We start from the raw sequence: 22,819 nt of genomic DNA, 5'->3' as shown, positions 1-22,819 counted from the left end.
TTGTTTTCCCAAACAGATATTTTCCTATGAATCACCTGTAAGGGCCCTGTGTGCAACACTTAATCATTTCAACACAGACAGTTCCCAGAGCTACCCACTTTCCAGAGATTCGTCCCTGTCATGAGTACGTCCTAGAACGCCGTTCCTCGTGACATTAGAAGTGTTTTGAGCAGAGGTGGACACTGGGGAATCGACACAGAAACAGAGTGTGGATGACCATATGTCGTGCACATTCCTTATTGGTTTTGGATGCCTACACGCTATAGCCTGCACTTCATTCACAGTATCTGAAGTGCCCATAGTCCGTCCTTGTTCTACCTTCATTCCTTAATGGAAAAGACACTGTTATGAGTGAGTATCCAACTGAACTAGTTTCCCTGAATAGCACTTTACTATGAACACAGGTAAGAGCCCTATATGGAACACATCATGATCTCACCACAGACACGTACCACAGTTTCCAGCTTTGCACAGACGCATCCCTGTAAAGAGTACGTCCCATGGCACTGTTTTCTCAGAACATTTGAAGTGTTTTGAGCAGAGCTAGACTCTGCGGAATATCAAGGGTGCTGCACGTCGAGTATGTGTCTGTGAGGCCAAGTGCATTACCCTGCCCTTCACTCACAGTATGCAACCTGCCCTCTCTCCGTCCTTTTTCTATCTGCTTTCCTCCACTGGAAAGACACTGTCAGAAAGGAGAATGCGCCTCAAGGAGTTTGCCTCAAACAGAATGTCCTATGCTCGAGGGGATGGCCATCTGACACTAGAGCCCTATACGCGCCTATTCCTGTTTAGCACACAGGCAGTCCTAACAGCTTCTTTCATGAAACATTCAACAAGGCCTCGAAACCCACCTAAAACAGACTTCCCTCCAAAGGTTTGAAGTCTTTTCCACAGAAAAACAGAGTGAGGATAACCACAGGTATTGAACATCCACTATGTGTTTGGGATGCCTAAGCGCCTTAGGCTGCACTTCACTCAGTGTACCTGCGGTGCCCATAGTCCGTCCCTGTTCTACCTTATTTCGTAAAAGGAGAACACACTGGTTGGATTGAGTATCCACCAGGACTCGTTTCTCTGCATAGGTACCTTCCTCGGAACACAGGTAAGTGCCTTGTAGGGAACACATCATGATTTCAACAAAGACAGGTACCACTGTATTCAGTTTTGCACAGAGGCTTCCTTGTCATGAGTACGTGCCATATCACAGTTGTCTCGCAAAATTGAAGTGTTTGGAGCAGAGGTAGACTCTGTGAACTCTCAAGGGTTCAATACACTGCCAGTATGTGTCTTAGAGGCCTAAGTGCATTTCCCTGCCCTTCACACACAGTATGCAACCTGCCCTCTGTCCGGCCTTGTTCTATCATCTTTCCTCCACTGGAAAGAGACTGTCAGATATGAGGATCCGCCTGAAGCAGTTTGCCTGAAACAGAATTTCCTAGGGTCAAGGGGATGGACGTCTGATACTAGAGCCCTATTCGCGACTATTCCTGTTTGCCACAATGCAGTCCCAGCAGCTTCTTTCTTGGACAGACTGAACACTGCCACGAATCCCTCCTCAAGCACACTTGTCTCCCAATGTGTGAAGCTTTCTTGACACGAAAGACAGTACGGATGACAACTGGTCGTGAACATCCATTATGTGTTTAGGATGCCTACGCACCATAGGCTGCACTTCACTCACAGTACCCAAAGTGCCCATAGTCCGTCTCTGTTCTATCTTCATTCCTCCAAGGAGAAGACACTGTTATGAATGAGTATCCACCTGAAGTCGTTTCCCCAAACAGATATTTTCCTATGAATCACCTGTCAGGGCCCTGTGTGCAACACTTAATCATTTCAACACAGACAGGTCCCAGAGCTACGCACTTTCCACAGATTCGTCCCTGTGATGAGTACGTCCTAGAACGCCGTTCGTCGTGACATTAGAAGTGTTTTGAGCAGAGGTAGACACTGGGGAATCGACACGGAAACAGAGTGCGGATGACCACATGTCGTGCACATTCCTTATTGGTTTTGGATGCCTACACGTTATAGCCTGCACTTCATTCACAGTATCTGAAGTGCCCACAGTCCGTCCTTGTTCTACCTTCATTCCTTAAAGGAGAAGACACTGTTATGAGTGAGTATCCAACTGAACTAGCTTCCCTGAATAGACACTTTACTATGTACACAGGTAAGCGCCCTGTATGGAACACATCATGACCTCACCACAGACAGGTACCACAGTTTCCAGCTTTACACAGACGAATCCCTGTCATGAGTACGTCCCATGGCACAGTTATCTCAGGACATTTGAAGTGTTTTGAGCAGAGGTAGACTCTGTGGACTATCAAGGGTGTTGCCCGTCTAGTATGTGTCTGAGAGACGCAAGAGCATTACCCTGCCCTTCCCTCATAGTATGCAACCTGCCCTCTGTCCGTCCTTTTTCTATCTGCTTTCCTCCACTGGAAAGACACTGTCAGATATGAGGATCCGCCTGATGAAGTTTGCCTGAAACAGAAGGTCCTAGAGTCAAGGCGATGGACGTCTGATACTAGAGCCCTATAAGCGACTATTCCTGTTTGCCACAATGCAGTCCCAGCAGCTTCTTTCTTGGACAGACTGAACACTGCCACGAATCCCTCCTCAAGCACACTTGTCTCCCAATGTGTGAAGCGTTTTTGACAAGAAAGACAGTACGGATGACAACCGGTCGTGAACATCCATATGTGTTTGGGATGCCTACTCACCATAGGCTGCACTTCACTCACAGTACCCAAAGTGCCCATAGTCCGTCTCTGTTCTATCTTCATTCCTCCAAGGAGAAGACACTGTTATGAATGAGTATCCACCTGAAGTCGTTTTCCCAAACAGATATTTTCCTATGAATCACCTGTAAGGGCCCTGTGTGCAACACTTAATCATTTCAACACAGACAGTTCCCAGAGCTACCCACTTTCCAGAGATTCGTCCATGTCATGAGTACGTCCTAGAACGCCGTTCCTCGTGACATTAGAAGTGTTTTGAGCAGAGGTGGACACTGGGGAATCGACACAGAAACAGAGTGTGGATGACCATATGTCGTGCACATTCCTTATTGGTTTTGGATGCCTACACGCTATAGCCTGCACTTCATTCACAGTATCTGAAGTGCCCATAGTCCGTCCTTGTTCTACCTTCATTCCTTAATGGAGAAGACACTGTTATGAGTGAGTATCCAACTGAACTAGTTTCCCTGAATAGCACTTTACTATGAACACAGGTAAGAGCCCTATATGGAACACATCATGATCTCACCACAGACACGTAGCACAGTTTCCAGCTTTGCACAGACGCATCCCTGTAATGAGTACGTCCCATGGCACTGTTTTCTCAGAACATTTGAAGTGTTTTGAGCAGAGCTAGACTCTGCGGAATATCAAGGGTGCTGCACGTCGAGTATGTGTCTGTGAGGCCAAGTGCATTACCCTGCCCTTCACTCACAGTATGCAACCTGCCCTCTCTCCGTCCTTTTTCTATCTGCTTTCCTCCACTGGAAAGACACTGTCAGAAAGGAGAATGCGCCTGAGGAGTTTGCCTCAAACAGAATGTCCTATGCTCGAGGGGATGGCCATCTGACACTAGAGCCCTATACGCGCCTATTCCTGTTTAGCACACAGGCAGTCCTAACAGCTTCTTTCATGAAACATTCAACAAGGCCTCGAAACCCACCTAAAACAGACTTCCCTCCAAAGGTTTGAAGTCTTTTCCACAGAAAAACAGAGTGAGGATAACCACAGGTATTGAACATCCACTATGTGTTTGGGATGCCTAAGCGCCTTAGGCTGCACTTCACTCAGTGTACCTGCGGTGCCCATAGTCCGTCCCTGTTCTACCTTATTTCGTAAAAGGAGAACACACTGGTTGGATTGAGTATCCACCAGGACTCGTTTCTCTGCATAGGTACCTTCCTCGGAACACAGGTAAGTGCCTTGTAGGGAACACATCATGATTTCAACAAAGACAGGTACCACTGTATTCAGTTTTGCACAGAGGCTTCCTTGTCATGAGTACGTGCCATATCACAGTTGTCTCGCAAAATTGAAGTGTTTGGAGCAGAGGTAGACTCTGTGAACTCTCAAGGGTTCAATACACTGCCAGTATGTGTCTTAGAGGCCTAAGTGCATTTCCCTGCCCTTCACACACAGTATGCAACCTGCCCTCTGTCCGGCCTTGTTCTATCATCTTTCCTCCACTGGAAAGAGACGGTCAGATATGAGGATCCGCCTGAAGCAGTTTGCCTGAAACAGAATGTCCTAGGGTCAAGGGGATGGACGTCTGATACTAGAGCCCTATTCGCGACTATTCCTGTTTGCCACAATGCAGTCCCAGCAGCTTCTTTCTTGGACAGACTGAACACTGCCACGAATCCCTCCTCAAGCACACTTGTCTCCCAATGTGTGAAGCTTTCTTGACACGAAAGACAGTACGGATGACAACTGGTCGTGAACATCCATTATGTGTTTGGGATGCCTACGCACCATAGGCTGCACTTCACTCACAGTACCCAAAGTGCCCATAGTCCGTCTCTGTTCTATCTTCATTCCTCCAAGGAGAAGACACTGTTATGAATGAGTATCCACCTGAAGTCGTTTCCCCAAACAGATATTTTCCTATGAATCACCTGTCAGGGCCCTGTGTGCAACACTTAATCATTTCAACACAGACAGGTCCCAGAGCTACGCACTTTCCACAGATTCGTCCCTGTGATGAGTACGTCCTAGAACGCCGTTCGTCGGGACATTAGAAGTGTTTTGAGCAGAGGTAGACACTGGGGAATCGACACGGAAACAGAGTGCGGATGACCACATGTCGTGCACATTCCTTATTGGTTTTGGATGCCTACACGTTATAGCCTGCACTTCATTCACAGTATCTGAAGTGCCCACAGTCCGTCCTTGTTCTACCTTCATTCCTTAAAGGAGAAGACACTGTTATGAGTGAGTATCCAACTGAACTAGCTTCCCTGAATAGACACTTTACTATGTACACAGGTAAGAGCCCTGTATGGAAAACATCATGACCTCACCACAGACAGGTACCACAGTTTCCAGCTTTACACAGACGCATCCCTGTCATGAGTACGTCCCATGGCACAGTTATCTCAGGACATTTGAAGTGTTTTGAGCAGAGGTAGACTCTGTGGACTATCAAGGGTGTTGCCCGTCTAGTATGTGTCTGAGAGGCGCAAGAGCATTACCCTGCCCTTCCCTCATAGTATGCAACCTGCCCTCTGTCCGTCCTTTTTCTATCTGCTTTCCTCCACTGGAAAGACACTGTCAGATATGAGGATCCGCCTGATGCAGTTTGCCTGAAACAGAAGGTCCTAGAGTCAAGGCGATGGACGTCTGATACTAGAGCCCTATTCGCGACTATTCCTGTTTCCCACAATGCAGTCCCAGCAGCTTCTTTCTTGGACAGACTGAACACTGCCACGAATCCCTCCTCAAGCACACTTGTCTCCCAATGTGTGAAGCTTTCTTGAGACGAAAGACAGTACGGATGACAACTGGTCGTGAACATCCATTATGTGTTTGGGATGCCTACGCACCATAGGCTGCACTTCACTCACAGTACCCAAAGTGCCCATAGTCCGTCTCTGTTCTATCTTCATTCCTCCAAGGAGAAGACACTGTTATGAATGAGTATCCACCTGAAGTCGTTTTCCCAAACAGATATTTTCCTATGAATCACCTGTAAGGGCCCTGTGTGCAACACTTAATCATTTCAACACAGACAGTTCCCAGAGCTACCCACTTTCCAGAGATTCGTCCCTGTCATGAGTACGTCCTAGAACGCCATTCCTCGTGACATTAGAAGTGTTTTGAGCAGAGGTGGACACTGGGGAATCGACACAGAAACAGAGTGTGGATGACCATATGTCGTGCACATTCCTTATTGGTTTTGGATGCCTACACGCTATAGCCTGCACTTCATTCACAGTATCTGAAGTGCCCATAGTCCGTCCTTGTTCTACCTTCATTCCTTAATGGAGAAGACACTGTTATGAGTGAGTATCCAACTGAACTAGTTTCCCTGAATAGCACTTTACTATGAACACAGGTAAGAGCCCTATATGGAACACATCATGATCTCACCACAGACACGTACCACAGTTTCCAGCTTTGCACAGACGCATCCCTGTAATGAGTACGTCCCATGGCACTGTTTTCTCAGAACATTTGAAGTGTTTTGAGCAGAGCTAGACTCTGCGGAATATCAAGGGTGCTGCACGTCGAGTATGTGTCTGTGAGGCCAAGTGCATTACCCTGCCCTTCACTCACAGTATGCAACCTGCCCTCTCTCCGTCCTTTTTCTATCTGCTTTCCTCCACTGGAAAGACACTGTCAGAAAGGAGAATGCGCCTCAAGGAGTTTGCCTCAAACAGAATGTCCTATGCTCGAGGGGATGGCCATCTGACACTAGAGCCCTATACGCGCCTATTCCTGTTTAGCACACAGGCAGTCCTAACAGCTTCTTTCATGAAACATTCAACAAGGCCTCGAAACCCACCTAAAACAGACTTCCCTCCAAAGGTTTGAAGTCTTTTCCACAGAAAAACAGAGTGAGGATAACCACAGGTATTGAACATCCACTATGTGTTTGGGATGCCTAAGCGCCTTAAGCTGCACTTCAATCAGTGTACCTGCGGTGCCCATAGTCCGTCCCTGTTCTACCTTATTTCGTAAAAGGAGAACACACTGGTTGGATTGAGTATCCACCAGGACTCGTTTCTCTGCATAGGTAACTTCCTCGGAACACAGGTAAGTGCCTTGTAGGGAACACATCATGATTTCAACAAAGACAGGTACCACTGTATTCAGTTTTGCACAGAGGCTTCCTTGTCATGAGTACGTGCCATACCACAGTTGTCTCGCAAAATTGAAGTGTTTGGAGCAGAGGTAGACTCTGTGAACTCTCAAGGGTTCAATACACTGCCAGTATGTGTCTTAGAGGCCTAAGTGCATTTCCCTGCCCTTCACACACAGTATGCAACCTGCCCTCTGTCCGGCCTTGTTCTATCATCTTTCCTCCACTGGAAAGAGACTGTCAGATATGAGGATCCGCCTGAAGCAGTTTGCCTGAAACAGAATGTCCTAGGGTCAAGGGGATGGACGTCTGATACTAGAGCCCTATTCGCGACTATTCCTGTTTGCCACAATGCAGTCCCAGCAGCTTCTTTCTTGGACAGACTGAACACTGCCACGAATCCCTCCTCAAGCACACTTTTCTCCCAATGTGTGAAGCTTTCTTGACACGAAAGACAGTACGGATGACAACTGGTCGTGAACATCCATTATGTCTTTGGGATGCCTACGCACCATAGGCTGCACTTCACTCACAGTACCCAAAGTGCCCATAGTCCGTCTCTGTTCTATCTTCATTCCTCCAAGGAGAAGACACTGTTATGAATGAGTATCCACCTGAAGTCGTTTCCCCAAACAGATATTTTCCTATGAATCACCTGTCAGGGCCCTGTGTGCAACACTTAATCATTTCAACACAGACAGGTCCCAGAGCTACGCACTTTCCACAGATTCGTCCCTGTGATGAGTACGTCCTAGAACGCCGTTCGTCGTGACATTAGAAGTGTTTTGAGCAGAGGTAGACACTGGGGAATCGACACGGAAACAGAGTGCGGATGACCACATGTCGTGCACATTCCTTATTGGTTTTGGATGCCTACACGTTATAGCCTGCACTTCATTCACAGTATCTGAAGTGCCCACAGTCCGTCCTTGTTCTACCTTCATTCCTTAAAGGAGAAGACACTGTTATGAGTGAGTATCCAACTGAAGTAGCTTCCCTGAATAGACACTTTACTATGTACACAGGTAAGCGCCCTGTATGGAAAACATCATGACCTCACCACAGACAGGTACCACAGTTTCCAGCTTTACACAGACGCATCCCTGTCATGAGTACGTCCCATGGCACAGTTATCTCAGGACATTTGAAGTGTTTTGAGCAGAGGTAGACTCTGTGGACTATCAAGGGTGTTGCCCGTCCAGTATGTGTCTGAGAGGCGCAAGAGCATTACCCTGCCCTTCCCTCATAGTATGCAACCTGCCCTCTGTCCGTCCTTTTTCTATCTGCTTTCCTCCACTGGAAAGACACTGTCAGATATGAGGATCCGCCTGATGCAGTTTGCCTGAAACAGAAGGTCCTAGAGTCAAGGCGATGGACGTCTGATACTAGAGCCCTATTGGCGACTATTCCTGTTTCCCACAATGCAGTCCCAGCAGCTTCTTTCTTGGACAGACTGAACACTGCCACGAATCCCTCCTCAAGCACACTTGTCTCCCAATGTGTGAAGCTTTTATGACAAGAAAGACAGTACGGATGACAACCGGTCGTGAACATCCATATGTGTTTGGGATGCCTACTCACCATAGGCTGCACTTACTCACAGTACCCAAAGTGCCCATAGTCCGTCTCTGTTCTATCTTCATTCCTCCAAGGAGAAGACACTGTTATGAATGAGTATCCACCTGAAGTCGTTTTCCCAAACAGATATTTTCCTATGAATCATCTGTAAGGGCCCTGTGTGCAACACTTAATCATTTCAACACAGACAGTTCCCAGAGCTACCCACTTTCCAGAGATTCGTCCCTGTCATGAGTACGTCCTAGAACGCCGTTCCTCGTGACATTAGAAGTGTTTTGAGCAGAGGTGGACACTGGGGAATCGACACAGAAACAGAGTGTGGATGACCATATGTCGTGCACATTCCTTATTGGTTTTGGATGCCTACACGCTATAGCCTGCACTTCATTCACAGTATCTGAAGTGCCCATAGTCCGTCCTTGTTCTACCTTCATTCCTTAATGGAGAAGACACTGTTATGAGTGAGTATCCAACTGAACTAGTTTCCTTGAATAGCACTTTACTATGAACACAGGTAAGAGCCCTATATGGAACACATCATGATCTCACCACAGACACGTACCACAGTTTCCAGCTTTGCACAGACGCATCCCTGTAATGAGTACGTCCCATGGCACTGTTTTCTCAGAACATTTGAAGTGTTTTGAGCAGAGCTAGACTCTGCGGAATATCAAGGGTGCTGCACGTCGAGTATGTGTCTGTGAGGCCAAGTGCATTACCCTGCCCTTCACTCACAGTATGCAACCTGCCCTCTCTCCGTCCTTTTTCTATCTGCTTTCCTCCACTGGAAAGACACTGTCAGAAAGGAGAATGCGCCTCAAGGAGTTTGCCTCAAACAGAATGTCCTATGCTCGAGGGGATGGCCATCTGACACTAGAGCCCTATACGCGCCTATTCCTGTTTAGCACACAGGCAGTCCTAACAGCTTCTTTCATGAAACATTCAACAAGGCCTCGAAACCCACCTAAAACAGACTTCCCTCCAAAGGTTTGAAGTCTTTTCCACAGAAAAGCAGAGTGAGGATAACCACAGGTATTGAACATCCACTATGTGTTTGGGATGCCTAAGCGCCTTAGGCTGCACTTCACTCAGTGTACCTGCGGTGCCCATAGTCCGTCCCTGTTCTACCTTATTTCGTAAAAGGAGAACACACTGGTTGGATTGAGTATCCACCAGGACTCGTTTCTCTGCATAGGTACCTTCCTCGGAACACAGGTAAGTGCCTTGTAGGGAACACATCATGATTTCAACAAAGACAGGTACCACTGTATTCAGTTTTGCACAGAGGCTTCCTTGTCATGAGTACGTGCCATATCACAGTTGTCTCGCAAAATAGAAGTGTTTGGAGCAGAGGTAGACTCTGTGAACTCTCAAGGGTTTTCCACTGCCAGTATGTGTCTTAGAGGCCTAAGTGCATTTCCCTGGCCTTCACACACAGTATGCAACCTGCCCTCTGTCCGGCCTTGTTCTATCATCTTTCCTCCACTGGAAAGAGACTGTCAGATATGAGGATCCGCCTGAAGCAGTTAGCCTGAAACAGAATGTCCTAGGGTCAAGGGGATGGACGTCTGATACTAGAGCCCTATTCGCGACTATTCCTGTTTGCCACAATGCAGTCCCAGCAGCTTCTTTCTTGGACAGACTGAACACTGCCACGAATCCCTCCTCAAGCACACTTGTCTCCCAATGTGTGAAGCTTTCTTGACACGAAAGACAGTACGGATGACAACTGGTCGTGAACATCCATTATGTGTTTGGGATGCCTACGCACCATAGGCTGCACTGCACTCACAGTACCCAAAGTGCCCATAGTCCGTCTCTGTTCTATCTTCATTCCTCCAAGGAGAAGACACTGTTATGAATGAGTATCCACCTGAAGTCGTTTCCCCAAACAGATATTTTCCTATGAATCACCTGTCAGGGCCCTGTGTGCAACACTTAATCATTTCAACACAGACAGGTCCCAGAGCTACGCACTTTCCACAGATTCGTCCCTGTGATGAGTACGTCCTAGAACGCCGTTCGTCGTGACATTAGAAGTGTTTTGAGCAGAGGTAGACACTGGGGAATCGACACGGAAACAGAGTGCGGATGACCACATGTCGTGCACATTCCTTATTGGTTTTGGATGCCTACACGTTATAGCCTGCACTTCATTCACAGTATCTGAAGTGCCCACAGTCCGTCCTTGTTCTACCTTCATTCCTTAAAGGAGAAGACACTGTTATGAGTGAGTATCCAACTGAAGTAGCTTCCCTGAATAGACACTTTACTATGTACACAGGTAAGCGCCCTGTATGGAAAACATCATGACCTCACCACAGACAGGTACCACAGTTTCCAGCTTTACACAGACGCATCCCTGTCATGAGTACGTCCCATGGCACAGTTATCTCAGGACATTTGAAGTGTTTTGAGCAGAGGTAGACTCTGTGGACTATCAAGGGTGTTGCCCGTCCAGTATGTGTCTGAGAGGCGCAAGAGCATTACCCTGCCCTTCCCTCATAGTATGCAACCTGCCCTCTGTCCGTCCTTTTTCTATCTGCTTTCCTCCACTGGAAAGACACTGTCAGATATGAGGATCCGCCTGATGCAGTTTGCCTGAAACAGAAGGTCCTAGAGTCAAGGCGATGGACGTCTGATACTAGAGCCCTATTGGCGACTATTCCTGTTTCCCACAATGCAGTCCCAGCAGCTTCTTTCTTGGACAGACTGAACACTGCCACGAATCCCTCCTCAAGCACACTTGTCTCCCAATGTGTGAAGCTTTTATGACAAGAAAGACAGTACGGATGACAACCGGTCGTGAACATCCATATGTGTTTGGGATGCCTACTCACCATAGGCTGCACTTACTCACAGTACCCAAAGTGCCCATAGTCCGTCTCTGTTCTATCTTCATTCCTCCAAGGAGAAGACACTGTTATGAATGAGTATCCACCTGAAGTCGTTTTCCCAAACAGATATTTTCCTATGAATCATCTGTAAGGGCCCTGTGTGCAACACTTAATCATTTCAACACAGACAGTTCCCAGAGCTACCCACTTTCCAGAGATTCGTCCCTGTCATGAGTACGTCCTAGAACGCCGTTCCTCGTGACATTAGAAGTGTTTTGAGCAGAGGTGGACACTGGGGAATCGACACAGAAACAGAGTGTGGATGACCATATGTCGTGCACATTCCTTATTGGTTTTGGATGCCTACACGCTATAGCCTGCACTTCATTCACAGTATCTGAAGTGCCCATAGTCCGTCCTTGTTCTACCTTCATTCCTTAATGGAGAAGACACTGTTATGAGTGAGTATCCAACTGAACTAGTTTCCTTGAATAGCACTTTACTATGAACACAGGTAAGAGCCCTATATGGAACACATCATGATCTCACCACAGACACGTACCACAGTTTCCAGCTTTGCACAGACGCATCCCTGTAATGAGTACGTCCCATGGCACTGTTTTCTCAGAACATTTGAAGTGTTTTGAGCAGAGCTAGACTCTGCGGAATATCAAGGGTGCTGCACGTCGAGTATGTGTCTGTGAGGCCAAGTGCATTACCCTGCCCTTCACTCACAGTATGCAACCTGCCCTCTCTCCGTCCTTTTTCTATCTGCTTTCCTCCACTGGAAAGACACTGTCAGAAAGGAGAATGCGCCTCAAGGAGTTTGCCTCAAACAGAATGTCCTATGCTCGAGGGGATGGCCATCTGACACTAGAGCCCTATACGCGCCTATTCCTGTTTAGCACACAGGCAGTCCTAACAGCTTCTTTCATGAAACATTCAACAAGGCCTCGAAACCCACCTAAAACAGACTTCCCTCCAAAGGTTTGAAGTCTTTTCCACAGAAAAGCAGAGTGAGGATAACCACAGGTATTGAACATCCACTATGTGTTTGGGATGCCTAAGCGCCTTAGGCTGCACTTCACTCAGTGTACCTGCGGTGCCCATAGTCCGTCCCTGTTCTACCTTATTTCGTAAAAGGAGAACACACTGGTTGGATTGAGTATCCACCAGGACTCGTTTCTCTGCATAGGTACCTTCCTCGGAACACAGGTAAGTGCCTTGTAGGGAACACATCATGATTTCAACAAAGACAGGTACCACTGTATTCAGTTTTGCACAGAGGCTTCCTTGTCATGAGTACGTGCCATATCACAGTTGTCTCGCAAAATAGAAGTGTTTGGAGCAGAGGTAGACTCTGTGAACTCTCAAGGGTTTTCCACTGCCAGTATGTGTCTTAGAGGCCTAAGTGCATTTCCCTGGCCTTCACACACAGTATGCAACCTGCCCTCTGTCCGGCCTTGTTCTATCATCTTTCCTCCACTGGAAAGAGACTGTCAGATATGAGGATCCGCCTGAAGCAGTTAGCCTGAAACAGAATGTCCTAGGGTCAAGGGGATGGACGTCTGATACTAGAGCCCTATTCGCGACTATTCCTGTTTGCCACAATGCAGTCCCAGCAGCTTCTTTCTTGGACAGACTGAACACTGCCACGAATCCCTCCTCAAGCACACTTGTCTCCCAATGTGTGAAGCTTTCTTGACACGAAAGACAGTACGGATGACAACTGGTCGTGAACATCCATTATGTGTTTGGGATGCCTACGCACCATAGGCTGCACTGCACTCACAGTACCCAAAGTGCCCATAGTCCGTCTCTGTTCTATCTTCATTCCTCCAAGGAGAAGACACTGTTATGAATGAGTATCCACCTGAAGTCGTTTCCCCAAACAGATATTTTCCTATGAATCACCTGTCAGGGCCCTGTGTGCAACACTTAATCATTTCAACACAGACAGGTCCCAGAGCTACGCACTTTCCACAGATTCGTCCCTGTGATGAGTACGTCCTAGAACGCCGTTCGTCGTGACATTAGAAGTGTTTTGAGCAGAGGTAGACACTGGGGAATCGACACGGAAACAGAGTGCGGATGACCACATGTCGTGCACATTCCTTATTGGTTTTGGATGCCTACACGTTATAGCCTGCACTTCATTCACAGTATCTGAAGTGCCCACAGTCCGTCCTTGTTCTACCTTCATTCCTTAAAGGAGAAGACACTGTTATGAGTGAGTATCCAACTGAAGTAGCTTCCCTGAATAGACACTTTACTATGTACACAGGTAAGCGCCCTGTATGGAAAACATCATGACCTCACCACAGACAGGTACCACAGTTTCCAGCTTTACACAGACGCATCCCTGTCATGAGTACGTCCCATGGCACAGTTATCTCAGGACATTTGAAGTGTTTTGAGCAGAGGTAGACTCTGTGGACTATCAAGGGTGTTGCCCGTCTAGTATGTGTCTGAGAGGCGCAAGAGCATTACCCTGCCCTTCCCTCATAGTATGCAACCTGCCCTCTGTCCGTCCTTTTTCTATCTGCTTTCCTCCACTGGAAAGACACTGTCAGATATGAGGATCCGCCTGATGCAGTTTGCCTGAAACAGAAGGTCCTAGAGTCAAGGCGATGGACGTCTGATACTAGAGCCCTATAAGCGACTATTCCTGTTTCCCACAATGCAGTCCCAGCAGCTTCTTTCTTGGACAGACTGAACACTGCCACGAATCCCTCCTCAAGCACACTTGTCTCCCAATGTGTGAAGCGTTTTTGACAAGAAAGACAGTACGGATGACAACCGGTCGTGAACATCCATATGTGTTTGGGATGCCTACGCACCATAGGCTGCACTTCACTCACAGTACCCAAAGTGCCCATAGTCCGTCTCTGTTCTATCTTCATTCCTCCAAGGAGAAGACACTGTTATGAATGAGTATCCACCTGAAGTCGTTTTCCCAAACAGATATTTTCCTATGAATCACCTGTAAGGGCCCTGTGTGCAACACTTAATCATTTCAACACAGACAGTTCCCAGAGCTACCCACTTTCCAGAGATTCGTCCCTGTCATGAGTACGTCCTAGAACGCCATTCCTCGTGACATTAGAAGTGTTTTGAGCAGAGGTGGACACTGGGGAATCGACACAGAAACAGAGTGTGGATGACCATATGTCGTGCACATTCCTTATTGGTTTTGGATGCCTACACGCTATAGCCTGCACTTCATTCACAGTATCTGAAGTGCCCATAGTCCGTCCTTGTTCTACCTTCATTCCTTAATGGAGAAGACACTGTTATGAGTGAGTATCCAACTGAACTAGTTTCCCTGAATAGCACTTTACTATGAACACAATAAGAGCCCTAAATGGAACACATCATGATCTCACCACAGACACGTACCACAGTTTCCAGCTTTGCACAGACGCATCCCTGTAATGAGTACGTCCCATGGCACTGTTTTCTCAGAACATTTGAAGTGTTTTGAGCAGAGCTAGACTCTGCGGAATATCAAGGGTGCTGCACGTCGAGTATGTGTCTGTGAGGCCAAGTGCATTACCCTGCCCTTCACTCACAGTATGCAACCTGCCCTCTCTCCGTCCTTTTTCTATCTGCTTTCCTCCACTGGAAAGACACTGTCAGAAAGGAGAATGCGCCTCAAGGAGTTTGCCTCAAACAGAATGTCCTATGCTCGAGGGGATGGCCATCTGACACTAGAGCCCTATACGCGCCTATTCCTGTTTAGCACACAGGCAGTCCTAACAGCTTCTTTCATGAAACATTCAACAAGGCCTCGAAACCCACCTAAAACAGACTTCCCTCCAAAGGTTTGAAGTCTTTTCCACAGAAAAGCAGAGTGAGGATAACCACAGGTATTGAACATCCACTATGTGTTTGGGATGCCTAAGCGCCTTAGGCTGCACTTCACTCAGTGTACCTGCGGTGCCCATAGTCCGTCCCTGTTCTACCTTATTTCGTAAAAGGAGAACACACTGGTTGGATTGAGTATCCACCAGGACTCGTTTCTCTGCATAGGTACCTTCCTCGGAACACAGGTAAGTGCCTTGTAGGGAACACATCATGATTTCAACAAAGACAGGTACCACTGTATTCAGTTTTGCACAGAGGCTTCCTTGTCATGAGTACGTGCCATATCACAGTTGTCTCGCAAAATAGAAGTGTTTGGAGCAGAGGTAGACTCTGTGAACTCTCAAGGGTTTTCCACTGCCAGTATGTGTCTTAGAGGCCTAAGTGCATTTCCCTGCCCTTCACACACAGTATGCAACCTGCCCTCTGTCCGGCCTTGTTCTATCATCTTTCCTCCACTGGAAAGAGACTGTCAGATATGAGGATCCGCCTGAAGCAGTTAGCCTGAAACAGAATGTCCTAGGGTCAAGGGGATGGACGTCTGATACTAGAGCCCTATTCGCGACTATTCCTGTTTGCCACAATGCAGTCCCAGCAGCTTCTTTCTTGGACAGACTGAACACTGCCACGAATCCCTCCTCAAGCACACTTGTCTCCCAATGTGTGAAGCTTTCTTGACACGAAAGACAGTACGGATGACAACTGGTCGTGAACATCCATTATGTGTTTGGGATGCCTACGCACCATAGGCTGCACTGCACTCACAGTACCCAAAGTGCCCATAGTCCGTCTCTGTTCTATCTTCATTCCTCCAAGGAGAAGACACTGTTATGAATGAGTATCCACCTGAAGTCGTTTCCCCAAACAGATATTTTCCTATGAATCACCTGTCAGGGCCCTGTGTGCAACACTTAATCATTTCAACACAGACAGGTCCCAGAGCTACGCACTTTCCACAGATTCGTCCCTGTGATGAGTACGTCCTAGAACGCCGTTCGTCGTGACATTAGAAGTGTTTTGAGCAGAGGTAGACACTGGGGAATCGACACGGAAACACAGTGCGGATGACCACATGTCGTGCACATTCCTTATTGGTTTTGGATGCCTACACGTTATAGCCTGCACTTCATTCACAGTATCTGAAGTGCCCACAGTCCGTCCTTGTTCTACCTTCATTCCTTAAAGGAGAAGACACTGTTATGAGTGAGTATCCAACTGAAATAGCTTCCCTGAATAGACAGTTTTCTATGTACACAGGTAAGCGCCCTGTATGGAAAACATCATGACCTCACCACAGACAGGTACCACAGTTTCCAGCTTTACACAGACGCATCCCTGTCATGAGTACGTCCCATGGCACAGTTATCTCAGGACATTTGAAGTGTTTTGAGCAGAGGTAGACTCTGTGGACTATCAAGGGTGTTGCCCGTCTAGTATGTGTCTGAGAGGCGCAAGAGCATTACCCTGCCCTTCCCTCATAGTATGCAACCTGCCCTCTGTCCGTCCTTTTTCTATCTGCTTTCCTCCACTGGAAAGACACTGTCAGATATGAGGATCCGCCTGATGCAGTTTGCCTGAAACAGAAGGTCCTAGAGTCAAGGCGATGGACGTCTGATACTAGAGCCCTATAAGCGACTATTCCTGTTTCCCACAATGCAGTCCCAGCAGCTTCTTTCTTGGACAGACTGAACACTGCCACGAATCCCTCCTCAAGCACACTTGTCTCCCAATGTGTGAAGCGTTTTTGACAAGAAAGACAGTACGGATGACAACCGGTCGTGAACATCCATATGTGTTTGGGATGCCTACGCACCATAGGCTGCACTTCACTCACAGTACCCAAAGTGCCCATAGTCCGTCTCTGTTCTATCTTCATTCCTCCAAGGAGAAGACACTGTTATGAATGAGTATCCACCTGAAGTCGTTTTCCCAAACAGATATTTTCCTATGAATCACCTGTAAGGGCCCTGTGTGCAACACTTAATCATTTCAACACAGACAGTTCCCAGAGCTACCCACTTTCCAGAGATTCGTCCCTGTCATGAGTACGTCCTAGAACGCCATTCCTCGTGACATTAGAAGTGTTTTGAGCAGAGGTGGACACTGGGGAATCGACACAGAAACAGAGTGTGGATGACCATATGTCGTGCACATTCCTTATTGGTTTTGGATGCCTACACGCTATAGCCTGCACTTCATTCACAGTATCTGAAGTGCCCATAGTCCGTCCTTGTTCTACCTTCATTCCTTAATGGAGAAGACACTGTTATGAGTGAGTATCCAACTGAACTAGTTTCCCTGAATAGCACTTTACTATGAACACAGGTAAGAGCCCTATATGGAACACATCATGATCTCACCACAGACACGTACCACAGTTTCCAGCTTTGCACAGACGCATCCCTGTAATGAGTACGTCCCATGGCACTGTTTTCTCAGAACATTTGAAGTGTTTTGAGCAGAGCTAGACTCTGCGGAATATCAAGGGTGCTGCACGTCGAGTATGTGTCTGTGAGGCCAAGTGCATTACCCTGCCCTTCACTCACAGTATGCAACCTGCCCTCTCTCCGTCCTTTTTCTATCTGCTTTCCTCCACTGGAAAGACACTGTCAGAAAGGAGAATGCGCCTCAAGGAGTTTGCCTCAAACAGAATGTCCTATGCTCGAGGGGATGGCCATCTGACACTAGAGCCCTATACGCGCCTATTCCTGTTTAGCACACAGGCAGTCCTAACAGCTTCTTTCATGAAACATTCAACAAGGCCTCGAAACCCACCTAAAACAGACTTCCCTCCAAAGGTTTGAAGTCTTTTCCACAGAAAAGCAGAGTGAGGATAACCACAGGTATTGAACATCCACTATGTGTTTGGGATGCCTAAGCGCCTTAGGCTGCACTTCACTCAGTGTACCTGCGGTGCCCATAGTCCGTCCCTGTTCTACCTTATTTCGTAAAAGGAGAACACACTGGTTGGATTGAGTATCCACCAGGACTCGTTTCTCTGCATAGGTACCTTCCTCGGAACACAGGTAAGTGCCTTGTAGGGAACACATCATGATTTCAACAAAGACAGGTACCACTGTATTCAGTTTTGCACAGAGGCTTCCTTGTCATGAGTACGTGCCATATCACAGTTGTCTCGCAAAATAGAAGTGTTTGGAGCAGAGGTAGACTCTGTGAACTCTCAAGGGTTTTCCACTGCCAGTATGTGTCTTAGAGGCCTAAGTGCATTTCCCTGCCCTTCACACACAGTATGCAACCTGCCCTCTGTCCGGCCTTGTTCTATCATCTTTCCTCCACTGGAAAGAGACTGTCAGATATGAGGATCCGCCTGAAGCAGTTAGCCTGAAACAGAATGTCCTAGGGTCAAGGGGATGGACGTCTGATACTAGAGCCCTATTCGCGACTATTCCTGTTTGCCACAATGCAGTCCCAGCAGCTTCTTTCTTGGACAGACTGAACACTGCCACGAATCCCTCCTCAAGCACACTTGTCTCCCAATGTGTGAAGCTTTCTTGACACGAAAGACAGTACGGATGACAACTGGTCGTGAACATCCATTATGTGTTTGGGATGCCTACGCACCATAGGCTGCACTTCACTCACAGTACCCAAAGTGCCCATAGTCCGTCTCTGTTCTATCTTCATTCCTCCAAGGAGAAGACACTGTTATGAATGAGTATCCACCTGAAGTCGTTTCCCCAAACAGATATTTTCCTATGAATCACCTGTCAGGGCCCTGTGTGCAACACTTAATCATTTCAACACAGACAGGTCCCAGAGCTACGCACTTTCCACAGATTCGTCCCTGTGATGAGTACGTCCTAGAACGCCGTTCGTCGTGACATTAGAAGTGTTTTGAGCAGAGGTAGACACTGGGGAATCGACACGGAAACAGAGTGCGGATGACCACATGTCGTGCACATTCCTTATTGGTTTTGGATGCCTACACGTTATAGCCTGCACTTCATTCACAGTATCTGAAGTGCCCACAGTCCGTCCTTGTTCTACCTTCATTCCTTAAAGGAGAAGACACTGTTATGAGTGAGTATCCAACTGAACTAGCTTCCCTGAATAGACACTTTACTATGTACACAGGTAAGCGCCCTGTATGGAAAACATCATGACCTCACCACAGACAGGTACCACAGTTTCCAGCTTTACACAGACGCATCCCTGTCATGAGTACGTCCCATGGCACAGTTATCTCAGGACATTTGAAGTGTTTTGAGCAGAGGTAGACTCTGTGGACTATCAAGGGTGTTGCCCGTCTAGTATGTGTCTGAGAGGCGCAAGAGCATTACCCTGCCCTTCCCTCATAGTATGCAACCTGCCCTCTGTCCGTCCTTTTTCTATCTGCTTTCCTCCACTGGAAAGACACTGTCAGATATGAGGATCCGCCTGATGCAGTTTGCCTGAAACAGAAGGTCCTAGAGTCAAGGCGATGGACGTCTGATACTAGAGCCCTATAAGCGACTATTCCTGTTTCCCACAATGCAGTCCCAGCAGCTTCTTTCTTGGACAGACTGAACACTGCCACGAATCCCTCCTCAAGCACACTTGTCTCCCAATGTGTGAAGCGTTTTTGACAAGAAAGACAGTACGGATGACAACCGGTCGTGAACATCCATATGTGTTTGGGATGCCTACGCACCATAGGCTGCACTTCACTCACAGTACCCAAAGTGCCCATAGTCCGTCTCTGTTCTATCTTCATTCCTCCAAGGAGAAGACACTGTTATGAATGAGTATCCACCTGAATTCGTTTTCCCAAACAGATATTTTCCTATGAATCACCTGTAAGGGCCCTGTGTGCAACACTTAATCATTTCAACACAGACAGTTCCCAGAGCTACCCACTTTCCAGAGATTCGTCCCTGTCATGAGTACGTCCTAGAACGCCGTTCCTCGTGACATTAGAAGTGTTTTGAGCAGAGGTGGACACTGGGGAATCGACACAGAAACAGAGTGTGGATGACCATATGTCGTGCACATTCCTTATTGGTTTTGGATGCCTACACGCTATAGCCTGCACTTCATTCACAGTATCTGAAGTGCCCATAGTCCGTCCTTGTTCTACCTTCATTCCTTAATGGAGAAGACACTGTTATGAGTGAGTATCCAACTGAACTAGTTTCCCTGAATAGCACTTTACTATGAACACAGGTAAGAGCCCTATATGGAACACATCATGATCTCACCACAGACACGTACCACAGTTTCCAGCTTTGCACAGACGCATCCCTGTAATGAGTACGTCCCATGGCACTGTTTTCTCAGAACATTTGAAGTGTTTTGAGCAGAGCTAGACTCTGCGGAATATCAAGGGTGCTGCACGTCGAGTATGTGTCTGTGAGGCCAAGTGCATTACCCTGCCCTTCACTCACAGTATGCAACCTGCCCTCTCTCCGTCCTTTTTCTATCTGCTTTCCTCCACTGGAAAGACACTGTCAGAAAGGAGAATGCGCCTCAAGGAGTTTGCCTCAAACAGAATGTCCTATGCTCGAGGGGATGGCCATCTGACACTAGAGCCCTATACGCGCCTATTCCTGTTTAGCACACAGGCAGTCCTAACAGCTTCTTTCATGAAACATTCAACAAGGCCTCGAAACCCACCTAAAACAGACTTCCCTCCAAAGGTTTGAAGTCTTTTCCACAGAAAAGCAGAGTGAGGATAACCACAGGTATTGAACATCCACTATGTGTTTGGGATGCCTAAGCGCCTTAGGCTGCACTTCACTCAGTGTACCTGCGGTGCCCATAGTCCGTCCCTGTTCTACCTTATTTCGTAAAAGGAGAACACACTGGTTATATTGAGTATCCACCAGGACTCGTTTCTCTGCATAGGTACCTTCCTCGGAACACAGGTAAGTGCCTTGTAGGGAACACATCATGATTTCAACAAAGACAGGTACCACTGTATTCAGTTTTGCACAGAGGCTTCCTTGTCATGAGTACGTGCCATATCACAGTTGTCTCGCAAAATAGAAGTGTTTGGAGCAGAGGTAGACTCTGTGAACTCTCAAGGGTTTTCCACTGCCAGTATGTGTCTTAGAGGCCTAAGTGCATTTCCCTGCCCTTCACACACAGTATGCAACCTGCCCTCTGTCCGGCCTTGTTCTATCATCTTTCCTCCACTGGAAAGAGACTGTCAGATATGAGGATCCGCCTGAAGCAGTTTGCCTGAAACAGAATGTCCTAGGGTCAAGGGGATGGACGTCTGATACTAGAGCCCTATTCGCGACTATTCCTGTTTGCCACAATGCAGTCCCAGCAGCTTCTTTCTTGGACAGACTGAACACTGCCACGAATCCCTCCTCAAGCACACTTGTCTCCCAATGTGTGAAGCTTTCTTGACACGAAAGACAGTACGGATGACAACTGGTCGTGAACATCCATTATGTGTTTGGGATGCCTACGCACCATAGGCTGCACTGCACTCACAGTACCCAAAGTGCCCATAGTCCGTCTCTGTTCTATCTTCATTCCTCCAAGGAGAAGACACTGTTATGAATGAGTATCCACCTGAAGTCGTTTCCCCAAACAGATATTTTCCTATGAATCACCTGTCAGGGCCCTGTGTGCAACACTTAATCATTTCAACACAGACAGGTCCCAGAGCTACGCACTTTCCACAGATTCGTCCCTGTGATGAGTACGTCCGAGAACGCCGTTCGTCGTGACATTAGAAGTGTTTTGAGCAGAGGTAGACACTGGGGAATCGACACGGAAACAGAGTGCGGATGACCACATGTCGTGCACATTCCTTATTGGTTTTGGATGCCTACACGTTATAGCCTGCTCTTCATTCACAGTATCTGAAGTGCCCACAGTCCGTCCTTGTTCTACCTTCATTCCTTAAAGGAGAAGACACTGTTATGAGTGAGTATCCAACTGAACTAGCTTCCCTGAATAGACACTTTACTATGTACATAGGTAAGCGCCCTGTATGGAAAACATCATGACCTCACCACAGACAGGTACCACAGTTTCCAGCTTTACACAGACGCATCCCTGTCATGAGTACGTCCCATGGCACAGTTATCTCAGGACATTTGAAGTGTTTTGAGCAGAGGTAGACTCTGTGGACTATCAAGGGTGTTGCCCGTCTAGTATGTGTCTGAGAGGCGCAAGAGCATTACCCTGCCCTTCCCTCATAGTATGCAACCTGCCCTCTGTCCGTCCTTTTTCTATCTGCTTTCCTCCACTGGAAAGACACTGTCAGATATGAGGATCCGCCTGATGCAGTTTGCCTGAAACAGAAGGTCCTAGAGTCAAGGCGATGGACGTCTGATACTAGAGCCCTATAAGCGACTATTCCTGTTTCCCACAATGCAGTCCCAGCAGCTTCTTTCTTGGACAGACTGAACACTGCCACGAATCCCTCCTCAAGCACACTTGTCTCCCAATGTGTGAAGCGTTTTTGACAAGAAAGACAGTAGGGATGACAACCGGTCGTGAACATCCATATGTGTTTGGGATGCCTACGCACCATAGGCTGCACTTCACTCACAGTACCCAAAGTGCCCATAGTCCGTCTCTGTTCTATCTTCATTCCTCCAAGGAGAAGACACTGTTATGAATGAGTATCCACCTGAAGTCGTTTTCCCAAACAGATATTTTCCTATGAATCACCTGTAAGGGCCCTGTGTGCAACACTTAATCATTTCAACACAGACAGTTCCCAGAGCTACCCACTTTCCAGAGATTCG

This window comes from Neovison vison, chromosome 13 (genome assembly GCF_020171115.1).
Source record: "Neovison vison isolate M4711 chromosome 13, ASM_NN_V1, whole genome shotgun sequence".
NCBI classification, from domain to species: domain Eukaryota; kingdom Metazoa; phylum Chordata; class Mammalia; order Carnivora; family Mustelidae; genus Neogale; species Neogale vison.
Note: the sequence above shows the minus strand (reverse complement) of the source record.